This window comes from Fukomys damarensis, unplaced genomic scaffold, assembly GCF_012274545.1.
Source record: "Fukomys damarensis isolate Sample0158 unplaced genomic scaffold, DMR_v1.0_HiC HiC_scaffold_1, whole genome shotgun sequence".
NCBI classification, from domain to species: domain Eukaryota; kingdom Metazoa; phylum Chordata; class Mammalia; order Rodentia; family Bathyergidae; genus Fukomys; species Fukomys damarensis.
The window spans coordinates 38054320-38069115 of record NW_022900913.1 but is presented as its reverse complement, the minus strand read 5'-3'; the positions used below and the strand labels follow the sequence as shown (position 1 = coordinate 38069115).

General features: G+C 33.3%; 1 long non-coding RNA gene across 1 annotated transcript in view; it reads left to right on the top strand.

Annotated features, from left to right (window-relative positions):
* Positions 1-14403, top strand: part of LOC117286587 — a 26938-nt gene extending 12535 nt beyond the window's left edge. Inside the window, exon 2 of the long non-coding RNA XR_004517757.1 lies at positions 14341-14403. This is a non-coding gene — a long non-coding RNA (uncharacterized LOC117286587). The remainder of the gene's footprint in view (positions 1-14340) is intronic.
* The last annotated feature ends 393 nt before the right edge of the window (positions 14404-14796 follow it).

Genomic DNA, 14796 nt, shown 5'->3' with positions numbered 1-14796 from the left:
ATATATTCACCATAAAATGTATTTACTATGTATCACAAACATATATGTATAACAACATTTTAAAACAGAATTTAAAGACAAAGTTAGTAAATGAAGAATTATTAATTGGTTAGTAAGAATTGAGATTGGCTCAGGCAGGGTAAGAAACCTCTTTCTAAAAATAAGATTGAATAACCTAAATAATATAAGTAAAGCTGTTTTAAGGAGGGAAGACAAAATGGCAAGAACAAATAAATTATTGGGAAAAAGATTAGGAGTGTGATGACCATGGTGGATATCTATGGGATTGGAATTTTCATTCAGTGGGTTCTGGGTCTGTAAATTGGAACAAATCTAGAACTCTGATTTGAAGTGAGTTTCTGCTTACTTTCATAATTTCGCTTTTGGGACTCTCAGAGCTAATCAGCCAGTGCAATAGGTCTATGTATGTCCACAAACAGTAGAGAATAGCTCCTTTTCTCCCACAGCCCTGCAAGCATTTGTTGTTGGTTTATTTCTTGATGTTAGTTATTTTCTCTGGAGTGATATGGAAGCTTATGGAGTGATATGGAAGCGTTGTTTTAATTTGCATCTCTAGAATGACCAAGAATCTTGAAAATTTATTTCACATATTTATTTGCCATTTGTAATTTTTGGATTGGGTCTTTAAATTTGCGGGATGTACATTGCATATTACTTTAAACAGTTCACTCCCAGGACTAACAGTATTATCAGAAGGAAAAAACTGTGGCATCTTTAGTTCTCATCAAATTCAAGAACCAACTCCACGAACTCCAAAAGCCATTAAAAATTTAATTTTTACAATTCAGTTTCTCTAGATCCACTCCTGGTACCAAAATCAGTATTAGTGCTCACTAGAAAAACACATTTAATATATAATATATAAACATATAAGGATTTGCAATGCAGGTTTGAAAGGCTGCTTGCAGAATCATATATAGAAGAGTGCAAAAACCTATCTGAATACTGGAAATCTAAAAGATCCAGTCAGATTACAGGTCTGGATATATAATATCTATAATATCTCAAATGAAGGCTGAAGGGTCTGCACTGGAAGCCAAGTGATGACGTCCAATTTGAAGGTAAAGAAGGCTAGAGCTCTTCCACAGAAACATGTGTGAGTTTTCCTTCTTTGATCTCCTTTTTATCTTTAGGTTACAATCCTATTGGTTGATGACACTTACACCCAGCATTTGTTCTTCTGTTTTCAGTAAATCCCTTCAGCCACACCCAAAACTATTCTAATTCAATTAGTTGGATGCGTCCTACTCAAATTGAATGATACTCCACTTTGTTCACATATATCCTCAATCATTCAAAAGAATTTTTTATGCTAATATTTGTTTTACCTTTGGTTAATATTTTAAATTCTTTCTTTGCTAACAGCACTATTGAGAAAAAATATTTTGACCCAGCCCTAAAAAGTCAAGAGTATGTTCTCTGACCACAAAGGAATCACCCTGTAAAACAATGACTGGAAGATATCAAGAAAATCTTGAAAAACTTGGAATCTTAGCAATAGACTTCTATGTAATAGCTGAGTTAAAAAGGAAGTCTGAAGAAAAATGAAACATAAAAACAAAACAAATTAAGTTGAAAAAATACAAATATTACATATTGCCTCATCAAAATCTACAGATATGACTAAAATAGTGCTGAAAAGAAAACATACAATAGTAAATGTTGACATTACAAAAAAAGAGGTCACAGATCAATAATACAAGAATAGGAAATGAGGAAAATGAAAATAAATGTAAAGGGAGTAAAATATGGGAGAATAGAAATAATAGAAATGAGATGAAATCAATGAAACTAAAAGTATAATAAAGAGGGGATAATAGAATATAATACATGAAATATGCACATAAATTAACAATTTAAATGAAACAGAACAATTCCCCCCAAAAAAGCCACCATGACTTAAACATGAAAAAATAGATATAAGAAATGGTAAAAAATTTAAATTTTTAAATTTTAACTTAAAAACTCACTTCATTCCTCCTATGTGCCTCCCACCCCCAAAACAACAACAACAAAATAACCCTCAAGGTCTGGATATTTCCGATGGAGAATTCAAACACATACATAAGTATTAAGACTGATTCTGTACCATCTCTTCCAGAAACCAGTAGGAAGGAGGTCATTCTCTAAAAAAGACAGAATTATCCCGATTTCAAGTTCAAACTGACACTATGCATCACAAAGATAAATATCTCTAAAGAACATAAATATAAAAATCATAATAAAATATTAATAAAGAAAACTCAGGAATATATGAAAAGTTTTGTATACAACATTTAAGTGAGTTTTATTCTGGATAAATTTTGTTTTAGGATGAAAGTTTGAGTGATATCTACCTCATATTGGAACAAATTAGGGAATCTTTCTTACTTCTGTTCTTTGATATAGTGATACACATGATGTTAGAAAATCTATTAAATAAAATAAATGCATGCCCCCCCCAAAAAACAGTATAAAACTCCTAAGCTAAATAAGCTCAACAAATCTGTAGTATACAAGATACCCACAAGAATAGTGTTTTCCTACTGTGCCAGTGAACACTAATGAAAATACAACATGAATTACAATTGTTCAAAAATATGAAATCTTTAAGTATAAATATAAGCAAGTGTGTAGTATGTACTGAAATCTAAATAATATATGAATTAATGAAATCAAACTCAAATAGACATGTATTCCTGTTTTGAAAGATAACATAATAAAGATGTCAATTTTTTTCATACTAATATATTATATATAGGTTAGTACAGTTCCTATAAAAATTTCAGCAAGAACTCCTGTTGCCGTTTTTATGTTTTTATGTTTTATACATATAGTCAAGATTATTCTAAAATTTAAATGGAAAAGCAAATAAACTTTCATATCAATACAATCTACAGATTTCAAATCATATAGTGGCAATAATCAAAACTGAGGTCTTGACTGGAAGATAAACTCAGAATAAGTAATGCAGAAATGGATCAGATAAATATGCCTGATTTTTAAAAACTGCAATAGCAATTCAACAAATGGTGCTAAAGCACCAGGTTAGTGATAGGTAGAAATGAAAGGTAAAGGAAAGACCACTTTTCAACTTACATGAAAGTTAGCTAAAAATATATCATAGACCTTTAATGTAAATCAAAAAACCATAACAAATAAAATCATAGAAAACATGTCTAAGATTTAGAAGTAGGTAAATAAGTCTTAATCCTGACACCAAATTCATGGTTCATATAAGGAAAATTTGAAACATTCGACTTCAGTTTCATCAAAATTAAGAAATTTATTCTATAAAAGATCCTACTAGTAAGCAAATACATGGTACAGACTGGGAGAAAATATTGCACTGGATATATACAGCAAAGGAAAACTATTTAGTGCATGTAAAGAAATCCCAAATTCAATGAGAAAACAAAACAATTAGAAAATGAACAACAATAAAGAGATATTGTATGATACATCAAAATATACAAGGTACTAAACATTACATATTAGGTTGAAGCAAACATGAACTACTACTATTAGATTTCACTATTTCTCCATTACAATGGCTAAAATAAAGAACAGTGATATCACCAAACTGTGCCAGGTATGTAGCAAACTTGTGTCACTCAGAGATTGCTCGTGGGTTAATAAAATGTGTACGGTCTGTAAGATTTTTTGTAATATTTTTTGAAAAATTGTGCAACTAACATATGGCCCATCTCTTAAAGTACTGAGCATTTATGCTAGAGAAAGGAAGCTTATGTTAACACAAAAAACTATGCAAGAATGTTCTATCAGCTTTATTCATAATATAGAAAAACAAAATAAGAGAGTAAATGAGTAACCGAATTGGGGCAACTAAGAATATACTGAAAAACATTACTTATTAATAAAATGGGATGAATTGTTGACCTGAATGAAATCCTTGCAGAATAATGTTGAATGGAAAAACAAACCCCATAAATTTACATACCTCATGATTCTATTTACAAAACTTACTTTTTTTTCCTCGTTGAGCTTCTCTGTACATTTTAGGTATGAAGTACAGTTACATTCACCATTGGGATCTTGTACCTTTACATGACAGGTCTTGGTTCTCATCTCTTCCCCTTAACCCTGCCCTCCATTTACCCCCTCCTCCCTTACCTATTTACAAATACTATACTTCCATTTTTTCATTTTCTCATTTTTTTATTATCCATTATTTCATTTCCCCTACCCTTCCCACTTCCACTACACCTTTACCACTTTTCTTCCTATTTTACAGTGTCAATTATACCATTAGGGTCTTATGTACCATTATAGTTTTTGACACCTGAGAAAGAAATTGGTACTTATACATGTGTGACTTATTTATTTCACTTAGGAGTATATCCTCAATATGTATCCCTTTTCTTATGAATGAATCTAATTTCTCATTCTTTATGGCTGAGTAGTACTCCATTTTATAGAGAAACCCTGTCTTCTTTATCCAGTTTCCAAATGATAGGCAAAAGGGCTGTTTCCAAGTTCTAGCTATTATAAACTGTGCCACTATAAACTGGGTGTGCATATATCAATGTGATATGATTATTTTAATTATTTTGCAAAGATACCCAGTAGAAGGATGGCTGGATCAAATGTATCCTCTAATCCCAGCTCTTTGAGGTATGTCCATGTTGATTTCCATAGTGGTTGCAAGAGTCTGCACTCCCACCAACAGTGGAGAAGGGTTCCTTTCTACCCACAACCCCGCCAACATTTGTTATTGCGTGATTTCTTGATAGCAGCCATTCTTTGTGGGGTGAGGTAGAATCTCGGTGCTGTTTTTATTTGCATCTCTTGAATGACCAGTGATGTGGAACATTTTTTCGTATATTTATTTGCTACTTTTACTTCTTTGTCTGAGAAATGTCTGTTCATTTCAGATGCCCATTTTTGAATCAGTTGATTATGTTGGGGGGGCTGATTTTTTTGAGTTCTTTATATATTCTAGGTAATAGTCCTTTGAGGAGCAGATGGTAAAAATTTTTCCCCACATTATTGCTTTTCTCTTATTCTGTCGATGGTTTCTTTTCCAGTGCAGAAGCTTTTTAATAAGATGAGATCCGAGTTGTTGATTCTTTGTGCTAGTTCCCGTGCTACTGAGGATTTGTTCATAAAGTCTTTCCCATGCCAATGTCTTCAAGAGTTCTGCCTGACTTATCTTCCAGCAAGTTTAGTGTTTCTGTTTTAATATTTATATCTTTAACCCACTTGGATTTTAGTTTAGTGCATGGGAAAGCTAAGGACCTAGTTTTAATCTTTGGCAGGTTGAAATCCAGTTTTTTGAACACCATTTATTAAGCAGGCTATCTTGCCTCCAGTGGGGATGCTTGGCTCCTTTGTCAAAGATGAGGTAGCTGAGTTTATCTGGAGTTGTTTTTGTATCTTCCAATCTGTTCCACTGATCCTCAGGTCTGTATCTTTGCCATTATCATGCTGTTTTTATCACAGTGGCTTTGTAGTATAGTTTCAAATTGGGAATTGTTATATTGCTGCCATGTCTCCATTACCTAGGAGGTATCTTGCTATTCTAGGTATCTTCTGGCTCCAAATGAATTTTTGGATTATTTTTTTCTAGTTCTGTGAAATATACAGCTGGAATTTCAATCAGCATTGCATTGAATCTGTATAGCAGTTTTGGTAGTAAGGCCATTTTCACTATGGTGATTCTTCCTACCCAGGAGCAGGGAATATCTGTCCATTTTCTTATATACTCTTCAATCTCTTTATTTACAGTGCTGTAGTTTTCAGTGTAGAGGTCTTTCACTGCTTTTGTTAGATTGATTCCTAGACACATTTTTTTGGATGCTATTGTGAAAGGAATTGTTTCCCTAATTTCTCTCTCAGTGAGTCTGTCATTTGTGTACAAAAGGCTATTGATTTTGGGGTGTTGACCTTGTATCCAGCTATGCTGCTAAAAGTGTCAATTAAGTCAATTGGTGGAGTTTTTTTGGTCTTCAATGTAGAGTATCATATCATCAGCAAATAATGACAGTTTAACTTCTTCCTTTCCTATCTTTATTGCTTTAATTTCTTTCTTTTGTCTAATTGCAATGGCTAATGTTTCCAGAACTATATTGAAGAGGAATGGTGATAGTGGGCATCATTGTCTTGTTCCTGATTTTAACATGAAGGTTTTCAGTTTGGGGTCATTTAATAGGATGTTGGCTGTTGGTTTTGCATTGACAGACTTCGTTGAGGTAACATATAGACCATCTATTCCAATTTTTGCTGGGTTTTTTTTTTTTCATGAATGGGTGTTGAATTTTGTCAAATTCTTTTTCTGCATCTATTGAGAGGATCATATGGTTTTTGTCCTTGACTCTGTTAATATAGTCTATTACATTTATTGGCAATGTATGTTGAACCATCCTTGCATCCCTGGAATAAATCCTACTTGATCAGGATATATCATCTTCTTGATGATCCTGTGTACTCTGTTTTCTAGTATCTTATTAAGGATTTTTCCATCTATATTTATTAAGGAGATTGACCTGTAGTTCTCTTTTTTAGTTGGGTCTTTCTCTGGTTTGGGAATCAAAGTGATACTTGTTTCCAGGAATGAATTTGAAAGTATTGCTTCCCTTTAAATTTCATTGAAAATGTTAAAGAGTAGTGGCAGTAATTCTTCTCTAAATATCTTGTAAAATTCAGCATTGAATCCATCAGGATGTGGGCTTTTCTTTCTTGTTAAACTTTTAATTATGTTTTCAATTTCACTGATTGTAACTGGGGTATTTAATTTTTTTTTATCTTTTTCATTCACCTTTGGTAATTCATAACTATCCAGAAATCTGTCCATTTCTGTGTTTTCCATTTTATTAGCATACAGTTTCTCAAAGTAGCTTTTAACAATCCTCTGGATTTTTGTTGGCTCTGGTGTGACTTCACCCTTTTTATCCCTAATTGCATGGAACTGAGCTTTTTGTTTCCTTTTTTGATAAGGTTAGCTAAGGGTTTATTGGTTTTATTTATGGTTTCAAAAAACTCTATGATTCATTTATTTTTGTATCATTTTATTAGTTTCCATTACATTGATTTCTGCTTTAATCTTTAAATTTGCTCTCTTATACAAGCTTTGGGTTTTTCTTGCTCTTGTTTTTCTAGAAGTCTAAGACCCATCATTAGAATGTTTGTTTGAGCTTGCTTTCTTTTCTTAGTGTTGGCATTCAATGCTATGAATTTTACATGTAGAACTGCTTTCATTGTATTGCATAGATTCTTGTATGTTGTATTGGCATTATCATTTATTTGTAAAACATGTCTAATTTCCTCTTTAATTTCCCCTGTGACCCACTGATTGTTCAGGAGAGTGTTGTTCAATTTCCATATGTTTGTGAAGTTCCTATTGTTTCTTATGCTATAGATCTCCAGCTTGTTTGCACTATGATTTGATAATATACATGGGATAACTTTGATTCCTTTGCATTTATTCAAACATGTTTTATGAGCTATTATGTTGTCTATCTTGTAGAATGAGCCATGTGCAGCCAAAAAGAATGTATATTCCAATTTTGTGGTGTAGAACACTCTATAGATGTCTATTAAGTCCATATGTTCAAAAGCTTGGTTTAGTTCTAGTATTTTGTTGTTGTTTTTTTCCTAGATGATCTGCCTTTTGTGATAAAGGGGTATTTAGATCCCCCACTACAATTGTATTAGTGCTTATTTAGTTTTTCATGTTACTTAACATTTGTTTTATATAATTGGGGCATTAATATTTGTTGCATATATGTTTATGATTGTCATCTCTATCTCTTGAATTGTTCCCTTTACAAGGATATAGTGGCCTTCTTTGTCTCTCATAATCAGTTTTGGTTTCAAATTTACTTTGTCTGCAAATAAGATTGCTACCCCTGTTTTTTTCTGGGCTCCTGTCACATGGAGAATTGCTTTCCATCCTTTCACTTTCAGTCTATGGGCTTCTTTTTGTGTTAGGTGTGTTCCTTGCATAGAACATATTATTGAATTTTGCTTCTTAATCCATTCTTCCAGTCCATTTCTCTTGATTGGTGAATTGAGGCCATTGACATTGATGGTTAAAACTGATATGTACTGACTTATTATTGTCATGTTATTGTCCTTCTCTTGACTCTTTTTACTTTTTTCCCCTGCTATTTTTAGTTTCTTCCCTTGCCTATTTGATTTGCTCTGTGGGGCCTTATGGTGTTGTGACCTTCATTGTCTTTTTCTAGGATACTGTTTAGAATTCCTTGTAGTGCTGGTTTGGTATTCATGAAATTTTACAGGTGTTCTAGTCATGGAAGTATCTTATTTGCCCATCCATTTTGAAAGAGAGTTTTGCAGGATACATCAGTCTAGGTTGGAGGTTGTTTTTTTATAGGCCTTGAAATACCTCAGCCCAGGCTCTCCTTGACCTGATGGCTTGTGTTGAAATGTCTGCTGTGATTCTGATGGGCTTTCTTTTGCATGTGATTTGTTTATTTTCTCTTAATGCTTGTAGTATTTTGTTCTTCTGTTGGGTTTCTGGGATCTTGATTATTATATGGCTACGTGTAAATTTTTTTTTTAAATCATGGCTAATTGGAGTCCTATATGCTTCACTTATCTGTATGTCAAATTCTTCACTTCTGTTTGGGAAGTTTTCTATCATTAATTCTCTGAACAGCCTATTTAAGTCATTTGCATTTTCTCCTGCTACTTCATGGATTCCTATCCATCTTATTCTTCTTTACATCATCTGGAAGTTGTTGGATCAATTTGTCATGATCCCTTACTGTTTTTGAGAGACCTCTCTTTTCACAGTCACTGACTGCAATCCTATCATCTATATCTGAAATTCTATCTTCATGTTCTTTTATCCTGTGGTGAAAAGTTTCAATGCAGTTTTTAATCTCCTGGATATCTATTTCTTGGATTCCATTTCTTTTCTATGTTGGACATTCATTGTTTCTATGTCCTCTGCTGGGCCTTCATGGCTTTTATCATGGACCTGAGCTCATCTATTTGTTGTCAGTTTTTCTTCTAGAGTCTCTAATCGTGACTTTCATTTTGCTCACCATCTCTATGGTTTTCTGGGAAATTAATTCTGTTTTGAATTTTTCTAAAGCCTGATTGATCTGTTTTGTTACTTCCTGTGCTATGATTTTAGGTTGTCCTGGTGGTTCACTGTCAGACTTTTCATCCTCATTTGCCCTGTGTGCCATTGGCGAACTGGAAGTCTGTGTATTGCTTAAGTGTTTTCTCATTTTTATTTTTGTTGTTGGGTTGTCCTTGGTTTAATTCCTGGGTTATTACTTAAATCTTCCTGATATAGTTGTGCTTTAGCTTTTGAGTCTCCTATGACTCATAGACATTCTCATTTTCATAATGTCAAAGAAGACAATACATTAAATCAATCACAATCCTTTATCTCAGTTGATACAATCAGGGACACAATAGGATCAAGCACAGCATACAAACTGACCACTTGTGGTAGTCATTAATCTATCACCTTTAAACCATGTGAATTAAATTAAAATCAAGAAGCATCTCAGAATATGTTCACAGTGAATAAACTTCAATATAGCATCTTTACCATTTAGGATGGGGACTTACACAGAGTTAGTATGAGAGGAGTAGATAAGTAAAAGAATTGGAGAAGGTTTCAAATGAAGTCAGAGGACATAGGGCGACCATACAATCCTTAGAAAACTGTTAAAAGGGAAAGACAGAGTGCAAGAATATAACAACTTAACAGTAATAGGGGCTCACTTTACTTTAAATTATTGACCCTTGAGTGAAGGAAAATGAGAGAAGAAAAGAACATAAAGAAAAGAGAAACAATGATAAAAGATTAAAAAATGGGCATCTGAAATGAACAGACATTTCTCAGACAAAGAAGTAAAAACAGCCAATAAACATATGAAAAAATGTTCCACATCACTGGTCATTCAAGAGATGCAGATGAAACCAACACTGAGATTCCACTTCACCCCACAAATAATGGTGGCTATCAAGAAATCAAAAAATAACAAATGTTGGCAGGGTTGTGGGCAGAAAGGAGCCCTTCTCCATTGTTGGTGGGAGTGTAGTCTGGTACAATCACTATGGAAATCAATATGGAGGTACCTCATACAGTAGGACTAGAGGTTTCATTTGACCCAGCCATCCCTCCCCAGGGTATCTTTCTAAAAGAATTAAAAGAATCATATCACAGTGATATATGCACTGCTATATTTATAGCAGCACAGTTTGTAATAGCTAAAACTTGGAAACAACCCATTTGCCTATCAGCTGGAACCTGGATAAAGAAGATGTGGTTTTTCTATAAAATGGAATAATACTCAGCCATAAAGAATGAGAAATTAGATTTGTTAATAGGAAAATGGATGCATATTGAGTATATACACCTAAGTGAAATAAATAAGTCACACATGTGTAAATACTGAATAGTTTCTATGGTGTGAAAAGCTATAATAGTACATAAGATCCTAATGTGATAATTGACAATGTGAGATAGGAAGAAAAGGGCTAAATGTGTAAGGAAAGTTTCAAAGGTAGGGGAAAGGTAACAAGGGAAAAGAAAAAATATGAGAAAATGAAAAATATGATATGGAAATAAAATGTTTGTAGATGGGGAGGGGAGAAGGGGGTGAAGGGAGGGCAGTGATAAGGAAACAAAATGAGAATCAAGACCTGTCATATAAAGGTACAAGATCACAATAATGAATGTAACTGTACTATTTACCTAAAATGCACCAATAAACTCAATTAAAAAAAATAATAAGAAACCCGAGTTAGGGCAGGAACAGGAACAGTAAGGGAGATGAGGAATAATATGGGAGAGTAAGAGACTGAGTTTGAAAAAGAGGACAGAAAATAGAAAGAATTTGCAGAGTGGAATGAGGAAAAGAAAGAAGAAAAAGAATTTCAAGGGCCTCTTTCCGACTATATCTCTGCTGTCATAATATATAATGTGTGCAGACATGTGCAGAACTAAGTCCTTTGATCTCCGATAGCTGGTGGCAAACCCCTGAGATTCAGGCTGATTTGGGGCTGCAAGGCCCAAATTGAGTTCCCTGACCTCCTGCAGGGTTGAACTCCACCAAGTTCTACTACAGGTTTCCTCTGCCCTTTCTTTGAAGATATTCAAAGTCTGGAGCTCAGAAAAATGCTCTCTATGACCACCTGTGCTTCTGCTGAGTTGATCCAAGGACTGGCCCAATCAGGAGGCCTGAAAACCATGTTGGGCTATGGGGGTTGCAGGGGCACCTGCGTGACAAGCTAGTCCTCAGTGATTGGCCCAGGCAGGCCTGAGTGTGAAGGGGCTCCGAGTGGCTGTCCAGGACCTCTGTCTTTCACCTTCCACTGGATGTTGTTGGGGTGCATGTGGGGTGAGGGTGTGGCTACCTAGTCCTCAGCAGTTGTCCCCAGGCAGGCCAGAGCTTGAAGGGTCTCTGAGTTTCTGTCCCAGACCTCCACCTTCCACCTTCAGCTGGATCTACAAAACTTTCTTGAAATGGCAAAATTACGAAAATGGAAAACACAGTTTCATAGTATTTAACAGAGGTTAAGGAGTGTAATGTATGGTAACTTGAACGATTTTTGTCATTCTGGAAATATTCTGGCTTTGGAGTAGTAATATGGTTTTTGAAGATATTATTATGGGAGGAATTGAGTAAACGATACTCAAGTTCTTTATCAGTAATACGTGTGAGTTTTTAGTTATGTTAAAACATTTCCAGTATCTTTTCCCCCACATTAATATGTAGTATAATTCATTTGAATGCCAAAAGTGTAAATCACATTAGACCAATTTATATGTCCCACTAGAGAGACATAGATAAACTGTTATATCCACACAAAGATATATAATATTAAAAATAAATGTTATGTGTATAAAATGAATTAATGCTGAAAATAAACTAATACCAAACTGTAGAAAACTCCTTACATGTAGTAATATTATTAAATTTAAAAAAAAAATCTTTTATTCATTCTGGAAACATATACATGAAAGTACAATAGTGCCTGGTTGAAGATGATTTCATGAACTATTTTTTATTTTACCATGATTCAAAAGTGATATAAATTCAATAAAACTAAGCATTATTATTTAGATTTTGAAGATTATGTTTTTCTGGGCTAGCGGTGTGTGGTATATAACACCTCTCATGATGTTGGGCAGTAGCAGTGGTCCCCAGCCAGAGACAACCACATAATCAACAAGGTAAAGAACACTATTTTGCTAAGTGATAATACTCAATGGACTGGGTATGATATATGTATTTTTTACTGACTGTATCTTCAGCTTGAGCTTAGTTTACTGAGACATAATATCATAACTCAAGAAAAAATCTCTAAATTTTTACAACATTAAATACAAAAATACATAAAATATATATCATATTTTATACACATAATTTTCATATTTCACACATAATGCAACAATCCATATGAAACAAGGAATAGATGCATATTTTAAAAATTTTCCAGACTGGTCATTTTATAATGACAAGATGACAATTTTACCAAAACTTCAAATATTTCTGTAACATTTTGTTTTAGCCAATGATTTTCAATACTTAGCATTACCTTCCATTCCAGATTTAGATTTCCAAAATATTGGAAATACTTTTGAAAGTTTTGTTTTCATAACTAGAAATGCCAGTGTAATTTGATGCCATGGAGCTAGGCTTTCTAAATTTGTGCGCTGGAGGACACTCAGTGCATGATGAGTAATTGTCCTATTTTAAATGCCAACAGTTAACTACTGATAAACTTAATCGCAATTGTTTTTAAAGGCCAAACAGATAACAAAAATTTACACAACACCTAGAATAATAGCAATTCACTTATTGATGTGAATAAATTTAGATCAAGGCCATTCATATTATTTTTTAAATACCCATGATACTAAAATATGATTTTCTTTTGTAACCTCATTTGCAGCCACAGATGAAATTGAGGTAACTTGATAACATGAGATGTGATGGTGGCATTATTATAATTTATGTAAAATTAACTTGAGAATCAATTCAGCTTCAATGTAGATGATTGTATAGAAAAAAATAAAAATTAAATACAACCTTAGTTTGCAAGAATAAATCATATAATTTGTAATCCAAAGCATGTGTATATCAAAGAAGCTAGAGAGAAACAGCTTCTTATGTGATATTGGGCCTGTTGTACTACTTGTATTTGCAAGAAATTTCTCATTTGTCAAATTAAAAAAAAAATTGCAAATTTTTGCTTATTGTGCAGAGCACTTACTTGCAATCCAAGGTTTGACTATAGTTTCAAAAGATTACATAAGCAATAATGAAGATATAACTGAAAACAGTGGTTGTAAAAAATGTGACTAATAAAAGATTTGTGATATTCAATGGATTCTTATTTATAGAATAGATTTGTTTTGGTGACTAGAGTGTACATTACTGTCATTAGGGTTTTGCTTTAATCTCTGATGAGACTAGTCCGCCCTTGAGCAGGGACAATTTAATATTTTTCATACACCCAAAGGCCTTCTCTAAAAAGATGAAAACTGCAAGAGTACAGATTGTAGGACATGAATTTGTTAATAGCATTGTTCATAGCTTTAGGTTGGTTGATTTTTCCTTTTTAAAGATAAAATCCTCCATGTGTTGCCATTGGGTGACAACCACTTCAGTTTACTGGGACAGTCCTGGCTTAGTCATCATCATCCTGAATTTATGCAAATCTATCAGTTATGGTCATACAGCATAGTTTTTGACCACAGAAGCAAAAAATCAATTCCTTATGGTATAAATATTACTTTATGTTCTGTGTATGTGGACTGACAAGCATCAACCATCTCATATGAATTGCAGAGTTATTACTCATATTAACTAAATATATTTACGAAAGGAAAACTTCAGTTCTAAGTTGCGTAAATGGATTTAGGGAAGAAAGTTTGCTCTGTTATTCACTTGAAATATTAATGTTTTAGTCTTCTGCCTAGAAATTTAAGCAATAAAACTGCTTTGGAGTATACATTTTTTGAAATATATTTTATGGTATGCAAAATATTTTAGAGATCTGCTCATAACTAAGTACTTACCACTTTACAGTTTTATTTGAGTGGAGTATAGGTGTCATTGCATTAATTAATCAGCAATGTAAAGATGAAACATTGTGTATATTTTTGATGGCGCTTTTGGAGAAAATAGTGTTTAGAGGTACAGTCTGATATGAAAAATAATTTTCTTCAAATTCCATTTAAAATATTGCTTAGTTTTTACAAAGAACAAAGAAAGAGTGGCTTATTTCAAAACCACTTTCTTTGTCCCTGTTGTTTTCTATTTTACTGAGGCATAATTGCAAATTCAACTTTGATGTGGTGTTTTGTTTATACTTCTTTGACAGGCCTGCCTCATCCTGCTTTCACTGGACAACAAATGAACTTTCTCGAGTTCAACTCCTAAAATGGAAAACTGACCGGAAAGCATTCATAGAAGGAAAAGAAATACTGTTTTCTAGAACATATGACTGGTGGAATGCAGGAAATGTTATCAGTTGTCTTCATACATTACTATTTAGTAATTTTAATGCCTTTTTTCAAATTGTCTATTATGTACATGTGTGTGAGGCTGTTGTTTTAATACTGTCATTCTATAATTAATCTGAGATTATTAGTTCGCAATTTCTTCATATTCATAACTGAGGGATACATTTTAAAAACTTCTTGTAATTGGTATAGAATGTTGTTTAGCTATACCTGTATGCATAATTGTTCAATAAATACTTTTTCTTTAAATTTATTGGTACTTTTTAGGTATACAGTGCAGTTACATTCGTCATTGGGATCTTGTACCTCTACAT